Source organism: Nilaparvata lugens, chromosome 6 (genome assembly GCF_014356525.2).
Source record: "Nilaparvata lugens isolate BPH chromosome 6, ASM1435652v1, whole genome shotgun sequence".
Taxonomy (NCBI): Eukaryota; Metazoa; Arthropoda; class Insecta; order Hemiptera; family Delphacidae; genus Nilaparvata; species Nilaparvata lugens.
In genome coordinates, this window is record NC_052509.1 from 64,135,460 (window position 1) to 64,159,721 (window position 24,262).

General features: G+C 32.8%; 1 protein-coding gene and 1 long non-coding RNA gene across 2 annotated transcripts in view; both read right to left on the reverse strand.

Moving 5' to 3' along the window:
* The window catches only part of LOC111050982 (peroxidasin homolog), a 592,805-nt gene that overhangs the window by 416,728 nt on the left and 151,815 nt on the right, over nucleotides 1-24,262 (reverse strand).
* Nucleotides 3,499-7,051, reverse strand: LOC120352083. The gene is made up of 3 exons (XR_005571689.1): nucleotides 6,412-7,051; nucleotides 4,914-5,035; nucleotides 3,499-3,635 (listed from the first exon to the last, which is right to left on the reverse strand). It is a non-coding gene; the product is annotated as an uncharacterized LOC120352083 (long non-coding RNA).

The window sequence follows — 24,262 nt, forward strand, 5'->3', positions numbered from 1 at the left end:
AGAAGAGAAGAGAAGAAGAAGAAGAAGAGAAGAAGAGAAGAAGAAGAAGAAGAAGAAGAAGAAGAAGAAGAAGAAGAAGAAGAGAAGAAGAAAAGAAGAAGAAGAATAAGAAGAAGAAGAAGAAGAAGAAGAAGAAGAAGAAGAAGAAGAAGAAGAAGAAGAATAAGAAGAATAAGAAGAAGATAAGAAGAAGAAGAAGAAGAAAAGAGAAGAAGAAGAAGAAGAAGAATAGAAGAAGAAGAAGAAGAATAGAAGAAGAATAGAAGAAGAAGAAGAAAGAAGAATAAGAAGAAGAAGAAGAAGAAGAAGAAGAAGAAGAGAGAAGAAGAAGAAGAAGAAGAGAGAAGAAGAAGAAGAAGAAGACAAGAAGAAGAAGGAAGAAGAAGAAGAAGAAAAGAAGAAGAAGAAGAAAGAAGAAGAAGAAAGAAGAAAGAAGAGAAGAAGAAGAAGAAGAAGAAGAAGAAGAAGAAGAAGAAGAGAAGAAGAAGAAGAAGAAGAAGAAGAAGAAGAAGAAGAAGAAGAAGAAGAAGAAGAAGAAGAAGAAGATAATGGAGAAGATGAATAACAAGAAGAGGAAGAAGATGAATAACAAGACGAGAAGAAAGAAGAAGAAGAAGAAGAAGAAGAAGAAGAAGAAGAAGAAGAAGAAGAAGAAGAAGAAGAAGAAGAAGAAGAATAAGAAGTAGCAGGAAATATGAATAAGGAGAGGGAGACGAAGGAGAAGAAGACGAAGGATGAGAAGACGAAGGATGTGAAGACGAAGGAGATGGAGATGAAAGAGGAGGTGACGAGGAAGAAGGAGAAGGAGGAGACGAAGAAGGATGAGTAGGGAGAAGAAGAATTAAGAAGGAGGAGACGATGGAGGAGGAGAAGAAGGAGAAGAAGAATAAGGAGAGGGTGACGAAGGACAAGAATACGAAGGACGAGGAGACAGAGGAGGAGTTGATGAGAGAGGAGGAGACGAAGAAGAAGGAGAAGGAGAAAAAGGAGAAGAAGAATAAGGAGAGGGTGACAAAGGAGAAGAAGACGAAGGACGAGGAGACGAAGGAGGAGGAGATGAGAGAGGAGGAGACGAAGAAGAAGGAGAAGGAGGAGATGAAGAAGGATAAGACGAAGGAGGAGGAGTAGGGAGAAGGAGAAGAAAGAAGGAGGAGGAGGAGGAGAAGAATGAGAGAGCGAAAAAAGAGAGAAAAAGAAGAAGATGGAGAAAAAGAATGAGAAGACGCAGGAGAAGAAGAAAGGAGAGGCAGAAGAAGAAGAATGAATAATGGAAAAGCGGGGGAGAATAGAAAATTTAAATATTGAAAGCGTAAGGAGACGTAAAGTAGGGGGTGAAATGAAACGAAGGAACAGGATAACTAGTGATTTCCTTAAAAAAAGGGTGGAAAATTAGGGATGAAAATGGAGGAAATGACGGAAGGAATGCCTAAAGAATGTGACGTGACCCTTCCAGAGGAAAATGGAGGAAAATCGTGAAAAAGGGATTTTCTGGAATCTTCCATCTAATAGACACTGTTCTATATTTACAATACCCCAACTGAAGCGTTCTCTTTATACTTCATCTATATATATAAAAGCGAAATGGCACTGACTGACTGACTGACTGACTCACTCACTCACTCACTCACTCACTCACTCGCAGAACTAAAAATCTACCGGACCAAAAACGTTCAAATTTGGTAGGTATGTTCAGTTGGCCCTTTAAGCTGTGTTTTCGTAACGGGCAGAAGCAGAATCGATTGCAGCGCACCCAAGCGGGCAGAAACAGTAACATTCAAAGAACTAGTTCTTTGACATGAATTTTGCTTTATGTGTTATGGGTAATGAACTTTTTGGGTTGTCCAAAAGGTAATTCTAAAATGATTATTGGATATTTAATTCAGTAAAGTGAATAAATTGCTTTTTATAACTCAGATAACTTTTCCACAATTATTAGTCACTTCAATTATGCTAAATTTTATGCTTTATAGACATGTCAATCAAAGAGTTAACTTTTCATTTCCTATGCTTGAAATTTGTAAGGGTGATTATTTGAAGTAACTGATTGTATTTCATTATTAATAAGATATTATTTTATTAACTAGAATCATTCCATTATTAATAATATATATTATTATTATTATAATTATTTTATTAACTAGAATCAATTGCTTTCAGAGTCAATGCATGTTCTTTGAATCACATCGTGTATAGGTAGGCCTACCTACAATGAGTACCGTATTCAACTTCAAAGGCCTATAGCGGCCTATTGAAGCTCTATCGAAAAAAAAATCAAATTAATAAATGAGTGCTTTTACTTTTGGTATTTTTGGAATCTATGGGTTATATTACACCAAGAGAAATAAATATTGTTAACGTTTTTTAGGCAATTTTATTTTAATCCCCTTTTTGATCATTGGATAGGTACGGTCCCGGCTGATATATCCAGTAAAAGCTATACGAATATTAAAAATTATTATTATTATTATAGATTACTGTAACACATATGACATGTACAAAGTGTATTCAAACAGGCGAACTAATTCTAATAATTATTGTTCATATAACTATATATTGCTAGAATAACAGGTTCTGTTATGGTACTTTAAAAAACACATAGCCTATTTTAAAATGGATAAATATCTATTAATTATAGAAGGTAACTAGTATAAATATCTATAATTATAAAGATAAATAATCTATAATTATAAGATAAATATCTATTAATTATAGAAGGTAACTAGTAAGTACCCTTGTGATATTCCAAAATGAAACATGATTAGTTTCGACTTGTTCAATAAGGACTCTCTTGATAATGACATAATTAGAAACTGCATGCTCATTTTGAATATTTTAGGGTAGGCCTACTAGTTATTTTCTATAATTATTAAACATTAAAGTTGCCCTATTAAAATTAATACTTTATTAGGGTATTAATTAGAACTAGAGTAGCCATTCAAACTCCTTATTTACTATAATGTTCTAAAAGCTTATTAATTTTAATCAAAGCCTTGGAAATATAGCCTAGAAGGTAGAATTGAAAGTGATTATATTTGATGTGGCTTGGAACATAATATTTTCAACTTTTGCTTGAGTTATTTTTCATATTCAAAGAATTATTACCCCTTCAATGCAGTACATAAGTACTATTACTTAATTCTTAATGCAATACATAATTGTGATACCCTATTTTATAACCAATTCAAGTCTATTATTTAACTACACGTTACCTCTAGCATTTGCTAGTCAGCAATGTTAAATAATGTTATTATTTCCAAAAAAAGTAGAAGCCTTACAGAACCAATAGAGTTGTTAATAAGAGTTCGATGCTGTTGGGTTGAATATAATTTTAAAAATCCCTCAAGTATAAACCATCAAAACTCATTTTATTAGCTTCATGTCACTTGCTGTTTTATCCAAAACTACCTGAATTGAAGCAGTTTGCAGGAGCGATCAGAAGAAGAAGATATTATTATGAATAACATGAAATAAAAACATCAAGATGTACTGAAAAATATTAAATGAATATATTTCTTAGATTAGTCCATCTCTTTCTTCTGTAGGCTACTACATCATACATGAATCATATCCATGGAATATTATTCATAGTTGATTTTCTTTGTCATCCTCTACTTCTGGCTGGTACACCTCTAGGCCTGAAATCAAAAAGTTATTGATAATTATTTATTATTCATTATAAAAAACTTTGCAAAGTGAATTCTGAAATTGACTGTTTGTAATCTGTATAAGTTTTTAATTATATTTCTTGGGAAGAAACCCCCCAATAATGACAAAGTAATATTATATGAGAAATTCCAATAAACCAACAATCAGTTGAATTATTATTGGCATCAATCTGTAAGTTGTGTAATTCTGAATGATTGATTGAATAAATAAATAATCTCCATGCAGGAATTGGGATTAATCAGTGTGTCCCAAGGTCAAAAGAACTTGTTGGTGAACAGCATATTTTTGGATACCATGAACAATTCATTTATTTCTGTGGTCAGTAGGCCTACTTCTCGACCGTTCGGTTTACTAAACTCTTCCAAAATGTACTGCATAAAGTAATTATTGGTTCTATATTTAAAGAAACAAGTTTAATGAAACAAATCGAAATATAATCAATTAATTGCTTAATCTGAAATGATGATTATCTACAACATTATAAGTAGAACTAAGTGATTTGAAAATGAATACCAAACTGTAAATACATAAATCTCAAAATAATGCAGGTATTCATCCATGAATTCAATCATAAATTTTAAAAGGTGGAATCACTGTCATTAAAGCTATTATTCAGTGTTTTCTACCAGCACTTGCTGAGTGAATTTTTGAAGTCATCTATTCATAGTTCTAATGTATGGTCATTCATAAAGTTCAAAATTCACTCAAGTCAAGATGGACAGTTGAGAAGATTGTTTTAAAAACAATGTATTCACTTATCATTCAGGGAATAGAGCTGTTCATAATATTAGGATTCCTTCCATAAAGAAATAATTTATGTAACAAAATCTAATAATGTGATAACATTTTAACATCAATTATGTATTTAATGTTATCACATTATTAGATTCTGTTACATAAATTATTTCTTTATGGAAGGAATCCCAAATATTATGAACAGCTCTATTCCCTGAATGATAAGTGAATACATTGTTTTTTAAACACTCTTCTCAACTGTCCATCTTGATCTCATGTGGTTTCACGTTGTTTTGAAATATTGTATACTGTAAGCTATTAATGATTTCAAATTCAGCCAGTTTTTTAATTATTTTAGTCACATACCATAGCTTTATGTCTTACTAATTGAATAACTAACATCAGATCGATAATAAAACATCGAAGTGGATAAACTTTTTAAAAAAATGTGAAACTGTATAAAATGACATCGCCTATATAAAGTTTAAAAAATGAGTGGAATTTTATCTTACCTAACTTATTCTTATTCTAACTATGGTTTCCAATGACTTTTTCCATCCTGGTCAACAAAAAAGAATTCATATGAATTTCCTTTCGAGCACATTCTCTTCAATATTTTGTTTGTAAATGGTACCTGAAAAAAGAAACATATTTAATCTTTCAACATATATCCATTTTGGAGATAAAGTGAAGTTAATCATCAATGATAATACATAGTTTGGACTTTGAATAAATTAGAAGTGAACTGGGCCTCAATAAACTATTTACATAGTGTATAGTATACTATAGCCTACTTACATTAGACTATATACTATAGCCTACTTACAAGTATATAGCCTACTTACATTAGTAGCACATAACAGAAAACACTTTAAAGTTTTATAATATAAATTAAAACAGGAGACACACGACATGGATAGATTAAAAACACTAAAAAACTTACATTACACACTCTCTGCTCAGTTGAGAAAAGGGACACAGTTCCTCGAAAATTTCCGATTCTAATGTAAGTTTTTCAGTGTTTTTAATCCATGTTGTGTGTCTCCTGTTTTAATTTATACTATTTACATTGATATACCTGGGATCACGCAATATATTGATCAATAGAGCATGAATAAGTGTTTCAAATACATTACTATTTTAGATTTAAATGAGTTTGGTAGCAATGGTCAACCAGAAAAATAGTACCTATTTCATCTTTTTTCAATGGCAGTCTTTCAATATTCAATTACACTGACTCTGATCAAGTTATTTCTATAACAATCTATGTAATTTTGTTTCCAAGTGAATTTAAATTAACTAAAAAAAGATTAATTTATGGATAGGTAGGTACCAAAGACAAAGTAAATGTTCTCATAGTCAGGTTAGTTTTGTTATTGTATTGATAAACTATGGGTTTGAAATATTTTGAGGTGCAACAATGATAAAGGAATTTTAGGACTTAGAATGTAATGAAATACTTCAAAGTCAAATGATGATGTTATTTTCAATAAATCGGTTTGTGAAAACTACTAGCTGCATTATAAAAAATGTATTTTGTGATTAGGCCAACTCAATGAAAGTGTAAAAGATTGTTAGCATGAAATGCTATCTTATCTTATCTTGTAAAATTCAAAATGTTATCTTGGTTGAATAATGTTTTGAATCTGATCATTTCATGTTAACTTAATCAAGCAAGCTTGAATGAGTTTAAATCTAATAGTTGATTAGATTTCTCTCTTTCTTGTGATAATTCTCTACCATACACAAACTGGCTAGTCTAGGCTTTACATTATTATTAAATACTAGAAGTTATACTTCAAATAAATAAATAAACATTCGTCAACTTCTAACTTCTTGAAAAATGAAAAAGATAGCAATTTAGACCTAGAGACTAGGTTATTAAAGGCCTACTAAAGTAGACTACCTGAATAAAAATTGTAAACATGCTGGTAGGCTACTTATAAAAATTATATTAATTGTGTACGGTTGATCTAGCCTACTTTATTATGAGAATTTAAGTCTACTTACTTGAATCCTCTATCACATCAGCAATATTTTTAACCATATTCTATTTTTCAAATAGGTAATTCGTTGTGCAGGTCTGGAAAGTACAAAACTTTGAACTGTCGCATCAAATTTATAACGAATTTCACGCCTTTCTGTTGTAAATCCATTTTCAATTTCTCTTGTAAAAATTATAAGAATAAAGAAACCAATGGAAATATTTTATACCTCAATTTTCTACTGAAAATTAATTTTACAGTATAATAGTAGCGATCCGAAATCTGACAACCAATATCAAAACAAACCATTCAACAATTAAAGATTGAGGTTAAAAAGAACATGGCGTCTGATCCAGAGAAAGAATATTCTGCCGGTGTCACGTGATCAGAGCAGAAAAATATTTCGAAGCTGTCTGTTCCCGTCGACAGAATCCCGAAATTAGTTCTTTTTCGATAAAACGGTTCACGAGCAGTGATCGGTCGAAGCAAAATAGCATTGTGTTGATAGGCCTTATAAAGAACGGCAAGATGAACGACAGTTCGTCTCTGATTTGAACAGTTCTTTTTTTCTGCTCAACTTTCTGCCGATGGGTGAATACTCCCATAAGAACCAATGTTAATTTAAAGTGAATTCTGTCGTCTGCCCGTTACGAAAACACACCTTTAGAGGCGCACTAAGAAATCTTTTGGCGATATTTAAACTCTAAGGGTGGTTTTTAAGGGTTTAAAGTTCTTTTAGCATGTATATTCTTCTTATTCCAATATCTTAAAATTATAATATTGAAATGTCCATACCATATGTTAATATAGAACTATAATCTAGAGAGAGTACCTCTTCGAAACAGTTGTTCTGGTAACTAAATTATAATTTTGTCAGGTTGGCATTAAGTTGAGTTGACTTTGTTAGGTTGGCACCAAGTTGAAGAATGAAATGCATTTATCCAGGACTTCCTAAATACCAATTTATCCAATTGGCCAAAGTTAGCGTTTTCTCAGATTTCTGCGTTTCCTAACGTTTTTCAATAATTGATGGAAATATATTAAAAAATTCAGTACACAGGTTTAGCTGAGGTGGAAGAATTTTGTTTGCCAGAGATACGCCGATATAGTAACAGGTGTTTTTCGTGATCAAATTGACATATTACGTTCAAATTCGGTACAGAGGTTCCGCTGAGGTCTACATGCAGGCGAGTGAAGCGAGCCCGCTGATCTCATTTTTGGACGATCCAGTCGGGGGTCCCTGGCTAGACGGATATGGCGAGCGAAGCGAGCCTGACGGCTAGTTCTAATATAAATCAATGTGATGTGGTTCATTTGAAAATTTTCCAGTAGAGTGATGAATGTATGTGAATTTTCAATTGTAATTTAAAATAAAAATACAAATAAAGGTATAGAGAGAAAAGTTTGGATCACAATTTTCTACTATACAGCTCTTTTAAGGATAGTTAGGAGATCAACACATCAAAATTCCTCACCCCTAGCCGCTGTGCTAAAGGGGTGAGGGTGGTTTGAAAGTACCATTTTTCATTTTCTGCATATATCTAGGAAACTATGCAACTTATGAACATTACTCATTATTCATTATTCATTATTCATTATTCATTACCGGTATTCATTATTCATTATGCATGATTCATTATTCATTATTCATTGTTTGTTATTCGTTATTCGTTATTCGTTATTCATTGTTCATTGTTCATTATTCATTATTCATTATTCATTATCCATCATTCATCATTCATCATTCATCATAAATCATTCATTATTCATAATTCATCATTCATTATTCATTATTCATTATTCATTGTTCATTCTTCATTGTTCATTGTTCATCATTCATTATTCATTATTCATATTCATTATTCATTATTCATTATTCATTATTCATTATTCATTATTCACTATTCATTATTCATTATTCACTATTCATTATTCATTATTCATTATTCATTATTCATTATTCATTATTCATTATTCATTATTCATTATTCATTATTCGTTATTCGTTATTCATTATTCATTATTCATTATTCATTATTCATTATTCATTATTCATTATTCATTATTCATTATTCATTATTCATTATTCATTATTCATTATTCATTATTCATTATTCATTATTCATTATTCATTATTCATTATTGTATTCTGTGAAGAATTTAAGCTTACAAAATCACCAACAGGTTTGGACATTTACATTTTTTCCATAATATCTCATAATTTCTGAGATACCGCTCTTGAAGGTGATACATTTTTTGAAAAAAAAAAACGTCTGCCTCCAATATTTTCATCTTTTTGGCCTTATAATTAATGGCCTTATAATAACAATTAATGGAAAAAAGCTGATAGAGCATCAAATTATCTTCAATTCCATGTATATTTTCACTATTCTACGCATTTCCCAACGTCTTGTTGCAGCAGTTTTAGTGTTGAGTGTGAAATTTTCTGTTCAGCAACAATAGATCATTTGACAATGAAATTTGAAGGGAATGTTTGAACACAATTTTCGACTTTGCAGCTTTGTTGAGACTAGTTTGGGGGTGAACATATCAAAAATCCCAATCCCTACATCATGTGCTGAAGGGATGATGATGGATCGAAAGTTGCATTTTCCACTTATTACTTTAATGCTTATATCTTGGAAGCAGTGTGTTCTGTTGACATTATAAACTACATAAAAATGAAGCGTGATAAATTTCCTACACGATATGTTCCGTAAATGTTTTCGATATATCTGATATTGAATGAAAAAGACTAAGAATTTGTCAAAAAAAAACACTGATTTATTGATACTTAATTAGAAATTTATTGTTAATTATCCTTCTAATTATCAATAAATCAGTGGTTTTTTGACAATTTCTTAGTCTTTTTCATTCAATATGAATAATTACCACAATATCAACTTCTCAACTACACAAAAAGTGATATATCTGATAATTTTCGTGATATTTATGTTCTAAAGTGATGCATTTTTGAAAACGCAGTTTTTCTTCAATTTTTTCGCGCTTTCAAGTCTTATAACTTTTCAAGAATTGATGGAACAAGAATGTGCTAATTACAATCTTGTAGAACATTAAATGATCTTCCATTAAATGTATAATTCGACTATTTCACGCATTCCCATACGACTGTTGCAGCAGTTTTAGTGAAAAATTCAAAGACTGCAAATCATTGGGATTTTATTCTCGTGGAACTGATAATGTGTGAATCCGTCTCAAAGTTTGACAACTGATAATTGAGTCAGCCCCATGAGCCAATCATTTTCAGGTTATCGTTGAAGCTCAGGTTACCACTCTAATATCAACAACCACACATCTGATATTCTTGAAACTTCATTTAGTAGTTGGTTACCTAACTTGCAATGTCTATAACTGTAGCTATAAAAATCTATTGCTGGTAGCTTTAGTTGGTAACCCTATCAATATTTATCTTTTGTGAGTAAAATAGTTTTTAATTCAAATTCAAATTCAAATTCTTTAATTCTGATTCAAAAATCAAATACATACAAAATTTCAAATACATCAAACATCAAAAATGGAAATAAAATACAAAGTGCACTGAAGAAATTGTATAAAATATAATTTATGTAATAAGGCTTTCTACGTGTATAATGTATTATGAAAAAAAACAAAGCTTTTTTGAAACAGAATATTTCTAGCTTGCTGTAAGCATATAATGCTTAACGCGTGCAAGCAGGAGTGCTTATACTATAATTGAATAAAATCAGTACGAAGAAAAAAAAATTTTTTTCGGGCAAGAAAAAATGAAAACACACACTCACACATTCACTCACCTCTCATACATTTCCAGTTTGGGCTTAATTACTTTTTGATATGATTTTCAACAACTATAATAATTATTATGTCGAAAACTAAGAAATAATAAAAAACATGTGTTCCAAACAATCAGGCAAGATATTTCCCTAGCCATTTAAGAATGTAATATTTGAACATTTTCCTATTATCAATCCTCTTTGCCTCAAAAGGTAAATTATTGAAAAATTTCAGACCTAGAATACAAACGATTTCTGGAAACAAGTGGTATATGACCTGGGAAGCCTTAACCTAATTTTCGGAGTTTATTGCTATAATTAGGGTAACGATTAATATTACTCTTTACATCAAAAATACAATACTCACATTAACTTCCTGATCCATTAACGAGCCACCAGATACCGGAAATATTCGTTGGAACTGCAAAATTCACGAGCGCGACGACATAGAGGTCCGTTCCACTTGAAATTCGCGACGCGACTGTGGACTGATCAGAACAAAGGTAGAGGTGACCGACAAAATTTGACAAGTTATGACAGGCGACGTGCTAACGTGCTGGCCGGTAGAAGTTTCATGGCTGCAGCGTGTCGTTTACCGGTTGCCATGGTAACGGCGCTTGGCGGCACATTTGAAAATTTTAAAATTACCGTCGACTGAGTTTCTACTCATGTAGACAGTTATAATTATTTTTGAGCATTTTTGAATGCAGAGAGTTGTTGAAGAAGAAGAAGAAGAAGAAGAAGAAGAAGAAGAAGAAGAAGAAGAAGAAAAAAAAAGAAGTTAAATCGAGAAGAAGAAGAGAAAGAAGAAAATGAAGAAGTTGAATCGAGAAGTATAGTATATTGAGTGGCCAGATGAGAGGCTTAAGATCATATTAGGAGATTCTCAGGAATGTGTTGGGAACAAAGAATGATAAACAGGTGGAATTAGAGGAAGAGGAGAAGGATGAGAAGGAGAAGGAAGAGGAGTCATACACAAATTCACAGTATATGGCAATTTAGTGGATTAAATTTATCCTCCAAAGTAAGAAGAATTTATCAATCAGAATGAAGTTCGAATACAGTTTCAATTTCGATTATATAATACCGGTGTTTCAAAAAGAATGACCCTATTTTAAACAGTTATATATTTTTTTTAAATGGTGCACACGAACCAATTTCACATTAAATTACTCACAGATGTATCAAGTTTATGATGATGTATTATAAATTGTTCTATAGGAAGGTCCACGTTATAATTGCAGTATTTGATTAACATTGGTGTTGCTATCTATTCTTGTCTATCATTCGATAAAACAGACAGCACTATCCTTCTATAGCTCCGCAACGTTGCCAAATTCGTTGTTAACAATGTAAAAATATAATAAATCACGGCAACGCTGTTCTCCTAGCTTTATTTACCGCCATTATAACGTGGACCTCACTATATGTGTACTCCTTTTTGAGGCTCGGACGACATCTAGACGGTAGCCAAATTTATGCCAGACTGTTCGCAAGATGTCTGTTTCCTGGGACTGTAGCTACTGCATCAGTTATTCTGATTTTTAGCTTCTCAATATCAAGTTCTAAGGAAGGAAAACTACTGCATTAGTTATCCTAGTTTTTAGCTTCTCAATATCAAGTTCTAAGGAAGGAAAAACTACTGCATCAGTTATCCTGGTTTTTAGCTTCTCAATATCAAGTTCTAAGGAAGGAAAAACTACTGCATCAGTTATCCTGGTTTTTAGCTTCTCAATATCAAGTTCTAAGGAAGGAAAAACTACTGCATCAGTTATTCTGATTTTTAGCTTCTCAATATCAAGTTCTAAGGAAGGAAAACTACTGCATTAGTTATCCTAGTTTTTAGCTTCTCAATATCAAGTTCTAAGGAAGGAAAAACTACTGCATCAGTTATCCTGGTTTTTAGCTTCTCAATATCAAGTTCTAAGGAAGGAAAAACTACTGCATCAGTTATCCTGTTTTTAGCTTCTCAATATCAAGTTCTAAGGAAGGAAAAACTACTGCATCAGTTATCCTGGTTTTTAGCTTCTCAATATCAAGTTCTAAGGAAGGAAAAACTACTGCATCAGTTATCCTGGTTTTTAGCTTCTCAATATCAAGTTCTAAGGAAGGAAAAACTACTGCATCAGTTATCCTGGTTTTTAGCTTCTCAATATCAAGTTCTAAGGAAGGAAAAACTACTGCATCAGTTATCCTAGTTTTTAGCTTCTCAATATCAAGTTCTAAGGAAGGAAAAACTACTGCATCAGTTATCCTGGTTTTTAGCTTCTCAATATCAAGTTCTAAGGAAGGAAAAACTACTGCATCAGTTATCCTGGTTTTTAGCTTCTCAATATCAAGTTCTAAGGAAGGAAAAACTACTGCATCAGTTATCCTGGTTTTTAGCTTCTCAATATCAAGTTCTAAGGAAGGAAAAACTACTGCATCAGTTATCCTGGTTTTTAGCTTCTCAATATCAAGTTCTAAGGAAGGAAAAACTACTGCATCAGTTATCCTGGTTTTTAGCTTCTCAATATCAATTTCTAAGGAAGGAAAAACTACTGCATCAGTTATCCTGGTTTTTAGCTTCTCAATATCAAGTTCTAAGGAAGGAAAAACTACTGCATCAGTTATCCTGGTTTTTAGCTTCTCAATATCAAGTTCTAAGGAAGGAAAAACTACTGCATCAGTTACCCTGGTTTTTAGCTTCTCAATATCAAGTTCTAAGGAAGGATCAACGTTAAAGATCGTGTTTATGTTCCTCCCTTAGCACTTGATATTGAGAAGCTAAAAATCAGAATAACTGATGCAGTAGCTACAGTCCCAGAAAACAGACATCTTGCGAACAGTCTGGCATGAATTTGGCTACCGTCTAGATGTCGTCCGAGCCTCAAAAAGGAGTACACATATATTGAGGTCCACGTTATAATGGCGGTAAATAAAGCTAGGAGAACAGCGTTGCCGTGATTTATTATATTTTTACATTGTTAACAACGAATTTGGCAACGTTGCGGAGCTATAGAAGGATAGTGCTGTCTGTTTTATCGAATGATAGACAAGAATAGATAGCAACACCAATGTTAATCAAATACTGCAATTATAACGTGGACCTTCCTATAGAACAATTTATAATACATCATCATAAACTTGATACTTCTGTGAGTCATTTCATGTGAAATTGGTTCGTGTACACCATTATTAAAAAAAAATAACTGTTTAAAATTGGGTCATTCTTTTTGAAACATCCGATATTTTAATGTAACTTCATTAATCAGTGGTGTTCAAACAAAAACACTTTGGGGAGGAGGAGGAGGAGTAGCAGGAAAATGAGGAGAAGAGATAGTAGGGGAAGCATAAGCAGAAGTTTGAGGAGGAGGAGGAGAAATAAAAGTGAGATTGTGATGACGAATGCCAGCTGACATGTTGTTTAGGGAGGGTGTCATGTTAGAGCATGGCAAGCTGAAGTAGAGCTGACAAGTTTGGAGTGCTAAGATGTGAGTACACAGGATTGCAGTGTGGCCTGATAAAGAAGAACGTGTTCTGAAATTTATTGCAAGCAACGGATTTCTCTGCACTCTCATGGGCACATAAGGATGAAGAAGAAGGAGAAAAAAAAAAGGAAGAAGAAGAATAAAAGGAGGAGAAGAAGAAGAAGAAGAAGAAGAAGAAGAAGAAGAAGAAGAAGAAGAAGAAAAGAAGAAGAAGAAGAAGAAGAAGAAGAAAAGAAGAAGAAGAAGAAGTAAAAGAAGAAGAAGAAGAAGAAGAAGAAGAAGAAGAAGAAGAAGAAGATGGAGAAGATGAATAAAAAGACGAGGGAGGATGATGAGGAGAAGAAGGAGAGAGCGAAGGAAGAGAGAAAAAGAAGAAGAAGATAGAGAAGAAGAATAAGAAGACGAAAAAGAAGATGATTCTAATGGAAGTTAGAACCGGCATAAGAAAGGTGGGAGAAAAGTAAAATAGAGTAGGAAAGCAGTAATGATGACAATGGAACAGCAGAAGGGAGGTGGAAGGAAAGTGAGAATCAGGAGGAGATCAATGAGGAAAAGACAGAGAAAATAGAGGAAAACAATGGGAGTAAGAAAAAAAAGAAAGAGGAGAGATGGTGAGAATCTAATAGGATAGGGTAAGAAGTGAGAAAAAAACAGGGGAAAGAATTTTGGAATTGGAAGATGTGAGACAAGGACTTGATAGATTGAAGAAGATGTGGATGAAATAGGAGGAACAGGTTATGCAGAGGACAGAGAAAAAAAAGAATTTTGAGAGCAAAACTAAGAAGAAAGAGACAAGTGTCTTTTTTTCTTTAGGGCTACTTTTGAATATAAATTGAAATATAAATATAGTGAAACATGTCGTGACGGAATAATTCAAAAAGGGTACACAGATTTATTTATTTTTTTATATTCAAGAGAGAAGTGATATTAGCAAATGACAAAAAGATGGAAGAAAATTGATTGATTGATTGATTGATTGATTACTTTATTTATGTAGATTACAATATACTGGCTTATACACTTATATACAATAGCTTACAATACAGCAAAATTATAGATGAATTTACATAATATAGACTAAGAAAATAATTATTGAACTGTATATGATATGAAAAAGTAATTTGTAATATAATAACTATAGATATTATATTGTTATGCATTTACATAAATTGGCGGAGCTTTGGACATATCAATGTCAATTCTTCGGAAAGAATATTAAAAATATCCTCCCCACTAACTCTCTACCAAAAAGACGGAGGAGTGGACGAAAGTGTGATAGAAAAATAAATGAAAAGAGGAAGAAGGAGGATAAGATTAACAATAAAAAAAAACGATCGTGAAGGGCAGTTTCTCTTCAGGAAGTAGGAAGAAAAATATAAGATAAGTGTGAAGAAGGGTTGTAAAGAAGAGAGATATTGAACATGAGAAATGTTTGGTTTTGAAGCATCCAAATTTGAAAATCTACTTTGTAAAAATAATTAATAACTAAACATTTTGTGAATTGAACAACAACAAGACTTAACCTATTTCGGACTATGTGTAACCTTATCCAAATTTGGGAGAGGAATAGCACAAGGTTACATTATTTTTTCTCCCCCTAACATTTTTGATGATGTACTTGTTGTATGAATCAATGAAGAATCAAAGAAGTAAAAAAAAGAGAAGGGGAAGAAAACAATGTTTGAGGAGAATGAGAAGTTTGAAGAAGATGGGAAGATACGAAAAGAAGAAGAAGAAGAAAAATAAGAAGTTAAATCGAGAAGAAGAAGAAGAGAAAGAAGAAAAAGAAGAAGAAGTTAAATCGAGAAGTTAGTATAGTATAATATTGAGTTGTCAGATGAGAGGCTTTTAAGATCAAATTAGGAGATTCTCAGAATTGTGTTGGGAACAAAGAATTATAAACAGGTGGAATTAGAGGAAGTGGAGATGGATAAGAAGGAGAAGGAAGAGGAGACGATGGAGGAGGAGAAGAAGGAGCGGGCGAAGGAAGAGAAAAAAAAGAAGAAGAATAAGATGGAGAAGATGAATAAAAAGACGAGGGAGAAGAAGAAGAAGAAGAAGAAGAAGAAGAAGAAGAAGAAGAGAAGAAGAAGAAGATATGAGAGGAAGTAGGAAAACAGAAAATGATGACATGTGACAAAGAAGAGGAGAGAACTTGGAGAAGGAGAAAGATATATTGTACTCTGAGAAGAAGTTGTTACCTTTTTTCATAATTTTGGAGAAAAACAATTTCATCTTGGCAAATTATTGCAAGGCCTGTTGAGATTGTCTGCCTACTGCTTGAGTGACAGAGACAGGGATATTCACATTCACTTGAAACGGTTGGCATTTCTCATGAATAAAATGCATATGATTCCCATTTAAACAATTGTCTGTGGGTCTAAAATGAATCTTAGTATAGTCCACGTTATAATGGCAGTGTTTGATTAGCAACGGTATTGCTATCCTTGTCTATCATTCAACAAAGCGCATAGCGCTATCCCTTTCTCGCTCTGCTCTGTTGGTAGATCGTCTTTTAACAATGTAGAATTAATAGTGATTGACAAAATATGTTATCAAATAATGATAATTCATTATAAAATTATTAAAAATATAATTAACCGAACGTAGTGAGGTCTATGTTTTAACTCGGATTTTCTATTGTTTGTATGTAACGCGATTAAGGCCGCGTTGCGATTTCGATGAGATTTGGCAGGAATATTCCTTTTTCAACTGCGCGTCGATGTATACACAATGTTTTTTTTGAAATTTTGCATTTTAAGGATAATATGAAAAGAAAAGGAATCCCTCCACACTATATTTATTTATTATCTACTTTGAAGATAGGATTAATTAATCATACTATAGAATTATTCTCAATCTACGAGCTGTCAAGTGGATTATTCATTGCATGCATTGACACAGAATGTCTGGCCGTGTCTATTTCTATAAGGTAGGGTTTCAATATTTCACTTTCCTTGCCCTATTACCATAGGAAAGGAAAGAGGAAAGTATTGCTTTCCGAAAAAAATTGAGGTACCACAATATTTCTATATTTCTATACGTTTCAAGGTCCCCTGAGTCCAAAAAACTGGTTTTTGGGTATTGGTCTGTAGGTGTGTGTGTGTGTGTGTGTGTGTGTGTGTGTGTGTGTGTGTGTGTGTGTGTGTGTGTGTGTGTGTGTGTGTGTGTGTGTGTGTGTGTGTGTGTGTGTGTGTGTGTGTATGAGTGTATGTGGTGCGTCTGTGTACACGATATCTCATCTCTCAATTAACGGAATGGCTTGAAATTTGGAACTTAAGGTCCTTTCACTATAAGGATCCGACACGAACAATTTCGATCAAATGCAATTCAAGATGGCGGCTAAAATGACGAAAATGTTGTCAAAAACAGGGTTTTTCGTGATTTTCTCGGAAACGGCTCCAACGATTTTGATCAAATTCATTCTTTAAATAGTTATCGATAAGCTCTATCAACAGCCACAAGTCCCATATCTGTAAAAATTTCAGGAGCTCCGTCCCATCAATGCAGATACATTCCCAATTATCAGACTTCAGATATAATTGAAACAAAAGAAATCAAGTGGAGTAGATTGAGCATGAAAATCTCTACAATTAATCTTCAGTAACATTTTCACCCAAATTTGAAAATAAGATTTAAATTCGAGAAAATGTGATTATTCAATTGCAAATCATTGTTGATTCTATTAAATCATTCACTATGAAGAGATAGCAGACCTCATGTGTGTCTCCAGCCTTATTGCTCTGTTACCAGCTGGCTCAAATCTTTGAATAGTAGACTTGAGATGCGCGGGAACACTCCCGCGTATTTTCAGGTGATCAATTTTCATAACGGCAAGGAAAGTTGTGTGAGTGCGCCACACCAGATTTTTTCATGATGCGTGCCCATCAGTAGCAATATTATCTCATTTGAAAAACAAATTTAATAGGTGATTGAAAATAAAATAAAAAATGATCAAATGAACTAAATGATGCTGAGGAAATTATAATACTCTTGATTGAAAAGAAATGATTTTAAGATATTTGAGAAATATTTCTATCACATGGAAAGATTATCACGGAACTGGATAAATTATCATATTATAGGATACAAATTCAAACGTGAACTGAGTTCATTAACATTAGTGAGTTTTTGATCTTGGGGAAAACAAATAACAGTTTTTAAGAGTAAATTAAGATTCAACTGTAATATTGTGATTCAACTGAATCAACTAGAACAGGTTACATCAGATACTACTTGTGGATGAGAAAAGTGCGTGAGGTCTACTGTTCACAGAGCTACTAGTATATTTAAGATGATATAAATAGAAATACCTATAAATCCAATTACCCTATTTGAAATTATTTAAGAGTAGCCCTAAAGAAAGAAATCTGGTGTGGCGCACTCACACAACTTTCCTTGCCGTTATGAAAATTGATCACCTGACGCTAGTGTTCCCGCGCATCTCAAGTCTACTATTCAAAGATTTGAGCCAGCTGGTGACAGGGCAATTATAACGCTGGAGACACACATGAGGTCTGCTATCTCTTCATAGTGAATGATTTAATAGAATCAACAATAATTTGCAATTGAATAATCACATTTTCTCGAATTTAAAGCTTATTTTCAATTTTAGGTGAAAATGTTACTGAACATTAATTGTAGAGATTTTCATGCTCAATCTACTCCACTTGATTTTTTTTGTTCCAATTGTATCTGAAGCCTGATAATTGGGAATCTATCTGCATTGATGGGGCGCAGCTCCTGAAATTTTTACAGATATGGGACTTGTGGCAGTTGATAGAGCTTATCGATGACTATTTCAGGTATAACTTTGATCAAAATCGTTGGAGCCGTTTCCGAGAAAATCACGAAAAACCCTGTTTTTGACAACATTTTCGCCATTTTAGCCGCCATCTTGAATTGCATTTGATCGAAATTGTTCGTGTCGGATCCGTATAGTGGAAGGACCTTAAGTTCCAAATTTCAAGTCATTCCGTTAATTGGGAGATGAGATATCGTGTACACAGACGCACATACACTCATACACACACACACACACACCACACACACACACACACACACACACCACACACACCACACACACACACACACACACACACACAACACACACACACACACACACACACACACACACACACACACACACACCACAACACACACACACACACCACACACACACACACACACCACACACCACACACACACACACACACACACACCACACACACACACCACCACACACACACACACACACACACACACACACACAACACACACACACACATACAGACCAATACCCAAAAACCAGTTTTTTGGACTCAGGGGACCTTGAAACGTATAGAAATTTGGAAATCGGGGTACCTTAATTTTTTCCGGAAAGCAATACTTTCCTTACCTATGGTAATAGGGCAAGGAAAGTAAAATGATCAAATGAACTAAATGATGCTGAGGAAATTATAATACTCTTGATTGAAAAGAAATAATTTTAAGATAGTTGAGAAATATTTTTATCACAAGGAAAGATTATCACGGAACTGGATAAATTACCATATAGGATACAAATTAAAACGTGAACTGAGTTTATTAACATTAGTGAGTTTTTGATTTTGGGGAAAATGAATAACAGTTTTCAAGAGTGAATTACTGTATTCAATTACTGTAAATTGTGTTTCAACTGAATCAACTAGAACAGGTTACATCAGATACTACTACTTGTGGATGAGAAAAATGCGTGAGGTCTACTGTTCACAGAGCTACTAGTATATTTAAGATTGATTGATTGAGTACTCTATTTATGTAGATTACAATATACTGGCTTATACACTTATATACAATAGCTTACAATACAGCAAAATTATAGATGAATTTACATAATATAGACTAAGAAAATAATTATTGAACTGTATATGATATAAAAAAGTAATTTGTAATATAATAACTATAGATATTATATTGTTATGCATCTACATAAATTGGCGGAGCTTTGGACATATCAATGTCCATTCTTCGGAAAGAATATTAAAAATATCCTCCCCACTAACTCTCTACCAAAACGTTAATTTAATTAATTAAACTAAGGATTTATTTATTAATAGAAATATTGTAAAAGTTTTAATTAATTTAAATATTTAAGAGAAAAAAAACTGAAAATTGATAGAGTAAAGTAATTATATAGGTAGATAAGATCAAATTATTGATTAATAAAATGAAGTAGGCTGAAAGTAGATCAGAGTAATCAACTTCAAGTAATATACAGCAGTAGCAGTGGATAATTAAAATAACATGAGTTTATATAATATATATATACAATTCATTCTATAACAGGTTTAAAGGTTTGTATTTGTGGGATGGGTGGGGGAAGATGATATAAATGGAAATATAAATCCAATTACCCTTTTTAAAATTATTTAAGACTAGCCCTAAAGAAAAAAGAGAATACCAGATGATGGTTGCTTCATTTGTGAATTTCCTATCCCGTACGTGTAAAAGCCAATCCTTTATTAAGAACTAGTATACTGATGGGAGTTCAAAAATGAACTGATCTATTCCGTTCTCTCAGTTCAGTTCACATCACCCCTCCCCTCTCTAACGTGACTCTTTGTCTTCGAAGGGATGAATGAATCAGTTCTTCCGCGACCTCGCGAGTTTTTGGTGAACCTTTATGACGTGCTTCATAATTATGGTTATATTCGATTTTGAATTATGTTTCCACCTATGAAAATAGTTGAATATCGTTCTACAATCAACAATCAATCATAATCAGTGGTTAGAATCGGGCGAAATGTCATTTTACTACGAAAACTTCTTCCTCAAAAATTGACAATTCTCATGCGGATTTTGGGAGCTGGTGAGTAATATTTTATGTTATAATTCAATTATTTTATAACCACTATTATTATTTATGATCATAGATTGATAATATACGTATGACGATGCGATTTTGTTACTTGGTTGGAGTTTGAGATGTGTTTTTTGGTTAAAAGTTGTATAAATTTGAAAATTGGGTCAACATAACCTCAAAACTTGAAAACAGGTTACAGGTGACTGCACGAAATTAAAGCTGACCTTGGAGACGGGTCATTGGCCTCTATTAAAGGGGATGTACTCTTCCAATGTTAATTTCACAGCTGATGATTATGAATCATTTTTTGAGGTTCTTACCTTCCAGTAATTGATTAAATAATTTATTACATAATACGTAATACATGAATTAGCAGGTAACCCGTGCTGCGCAAGGATCTCATTGAAATACTGTTTCAAACGTTGATTGATACACAAGTAATGCATCATATTTTTCATGTACAATAATTGATTACATGATACATATACATAACACGTGATACATGAACTAGCGGGTAACCCGTGCTTCGCAAGGATCTAATTGAAAACTTGACAAACTAAAAATTTGCCCTACTTGAATCTTCAAGAATTTAAAATAAGCCATAACTATCCTCAGTAAATTGAGAATTTTTATGCAAAATTTCTAGTTAATCAGTACAGTAGTTCAGACGTGATGATGTGTCATTCGTGAATTTCCTTGTGTGCCAGTGTGGGGTGTACTACTCCTGATAAAACAAAGTGAAAAAAGCTCAGAATAGTTAGGTCAGCACTAATATAATCCAACACTGTTCACTATACATATTTCGATGGCCTTCAACTGACCTAAAATAGCGGAATGGTCCAAAACTAGAGGCCTATCCAGAGTTATCCAGCTCGGCTCATGACATTTCACAAATGTCAGGCTTCTCCCCACATGGAATGGCTCACCTATACTGAGATTCACTCAAAATTGTCAGCATTATTTCAATCGATAACATTAATCTTTTATATTCGAAACTCTGACAGTTCAAGATCAATATCACTATGGTATCATCCATTTTGAAGTGTCAGCTATTCTTATAGAAAACAACAATGCTACCCCATTCAAATAATACTGACAGTTTGAAGTGAAAAGATGAACATTGTTCACCTTACTAAAGTATGGAAAATAGGCCAAACTCGACATTTTTACTCCATAAAACTTTTTCTCCACTATTTTCTATTGTTTGAAAGGTTGAAGATATCTGGAGTGTTGTAGGGAAGTTAGAACTTTCCTTAACTGGAAAAGACTGTGAAAGTCTCGAATTCTTAACTTATTGACTTCTCATAGAGATTTTCAAGTAATATAGTCAAAGTTTTTCCAAATGAAATTTTATCTATCAAAGTTTCAAAGTTATCTATCTAAATTTTTTTTCCTCCACCTACTGGCTAAAGTACTTACTTTACTCCCTGAAACATAATACTAAAGTGTCACTTTTTCGCTCTCGGTAGTGAAAAACAGAAAAACTCCCTAGGGAGTAAAAGTGACTCCATTTAAATAACATGGAAAGCATCTCTATTTTAAAAACTTACAAACTTAGAAGGTCTAAGCTCAGATGAGAAAGCATAAAGAGGTGTCTGTCATTGAGTCAACTGAATTCAATACCACAACCAGAAATTTGATCAACTCATGAAATATATGTTTGTATGATATTATATTCTTAATATTAGTAGACGATAAAAATTTATACAATTTTTGAAATATCTTATTCTATTCAAAATACCAGCCAACAAATATTTTTGATCTGCAATTTATTCAAATCTGAACCGCGTGATCTGGAGTCAGCCATTTTTGGTAAACACCCAGCTGATATAATTTAAAGTTACAACTTTAGCCGGTAGATAGCGCAACCGGCAGTACCAATCAGACGGCCAGTTTTTAGGTTTTAGATTTTAGGTTATGTTGTTGGGAAACATTGTCACCAATACGTAAGTTATTAAAATGATTTTATTTGCAGTTTCTATAAAAAAATGTAGATGGAGGAAAAATGTTGTGTACATCACGAGTGAAAAATACTTTTTCTCCCTCAGGAAAATTGTTGCCTCGGGCTTCAAACTTTTCCCTCAGGGAGAAAAAGTCGTACTTTTCACTCTAGATATACAAATAACTATTTTAGTTTGGCTACTTACATTCAATCCTTTCCATTCTTTCATAAGTCAGTCGTTCTTGAAAAATGTCCTCAATTTTAGAATAACTCACCTGTAACAAAAAAAAATCATGAAATTTTAATATGCAAGACACTTTCAGTACCTATTATGAGGCATACATAAATGCTAAACATAACATTATTAATGCTATAGTGAGGTCCACGTTATAATGACAGTGGAGAAAAATAGGAGAACAACGTTGCCGATCCTCACTGTCTTGTCAATGCCTTCTTGATGGAAGCTGATACAGGTTCATTAATGTAATAATTATTGTTTAAAATAATCAATTATATTTTATAGAGCAAGGAATTATATTTTTCAATAATTTCATAATAAATTTTTATAATCAAGATGAAATATTTTGTCAATTAATTAATCATTCTACATTGTTAAAAGGCGTTCTGGCAACAGAGCAAAGCGAGAGAGATAGCGCTATCCGCTTTGTTGAATGATAGACAAGTATAGCAATACCATTGCTGATCAAACACGGCCATTATAACGTGGACCTCACTATAAGAGACTCTTCACTGTTGTACTTCATTTTTTCAATTACTTCTTTTTACAAATACTTCAATAATTCATTTTACTTCCGACTTGGAATGCATTGTATTACTAATCTTATATGTGTTACACCAATTTCAAAGTTACATCAAATAGGTTGGGAAGCAGATCACAAATCTCATGCATGGATACATTATTCATTTCTATTAATATTTGGATATATTAAAATGGCGAGAAATGCAGATTATCATAATATTCCAATCAAACCCGAAACTTGTCAATATTGGAGTATAGAGGATTACTATGCTTTTCAATGCATATGATCACAAAGTATTCAGCTATTGAATTGAACTAATATTATATTTGTTATTGTTACTGAGTAAGCTTGATCAAGCTACTGCCATAAAGAAATAAAGTTCTTCAATGCAACCCCCTCAAAATAATTATGTACATAATTAGTGGTCTGAATTTTTGCTATTCCCAACTAGTTACGAAATTCCACAAATAGATTTGACAAGAAGTTTGTGTCCAGTGAGTGATGGCGAAAAATAATAGTTCTATGGTATTAACAATAAATAAATAATAGGTTATAGTATTGAGTAAAGGAAGGTTCAATTTGAAGAGTCGTTTTTTTATTTTATTTAGAGTTGTCAGCTCTTTACATTGATGATATGCATTGCAAATGAAGATACAACAGAGTTTCACTTAACCCAGTACTTACTGCTACCTATCGGCAAAAATGATAAGTAAGTTGTCGACAATCAGGAGAGAGGAGGCGGAGCTTGAAGCAGCTAAAACAAGGCGGAGCTCAAGTAGTGATTGTGTCGGTATCTTCTTCCTGATTGATCCGTCATTCTCATTCTGTACTCTATTCACGACTACTTACTACTACAACTACTTTTGTGAGGTCCACGTTATAATGGCAGTGGATGAAGAAAGAAGAGTTGCGATGCCGATTCTCTGCATTAATTAATTATATTTCTACACTGTCAAAAACATAATTGGCATCGTTGTGGACCTAGAAAAGGATAGTACAACAGGCTTTGTCGAATGATAGACAAGGATAGCAAAACCAAAGTTGAACAAATACTGTCATTATAACGTGGACCTCACTATAGTATTC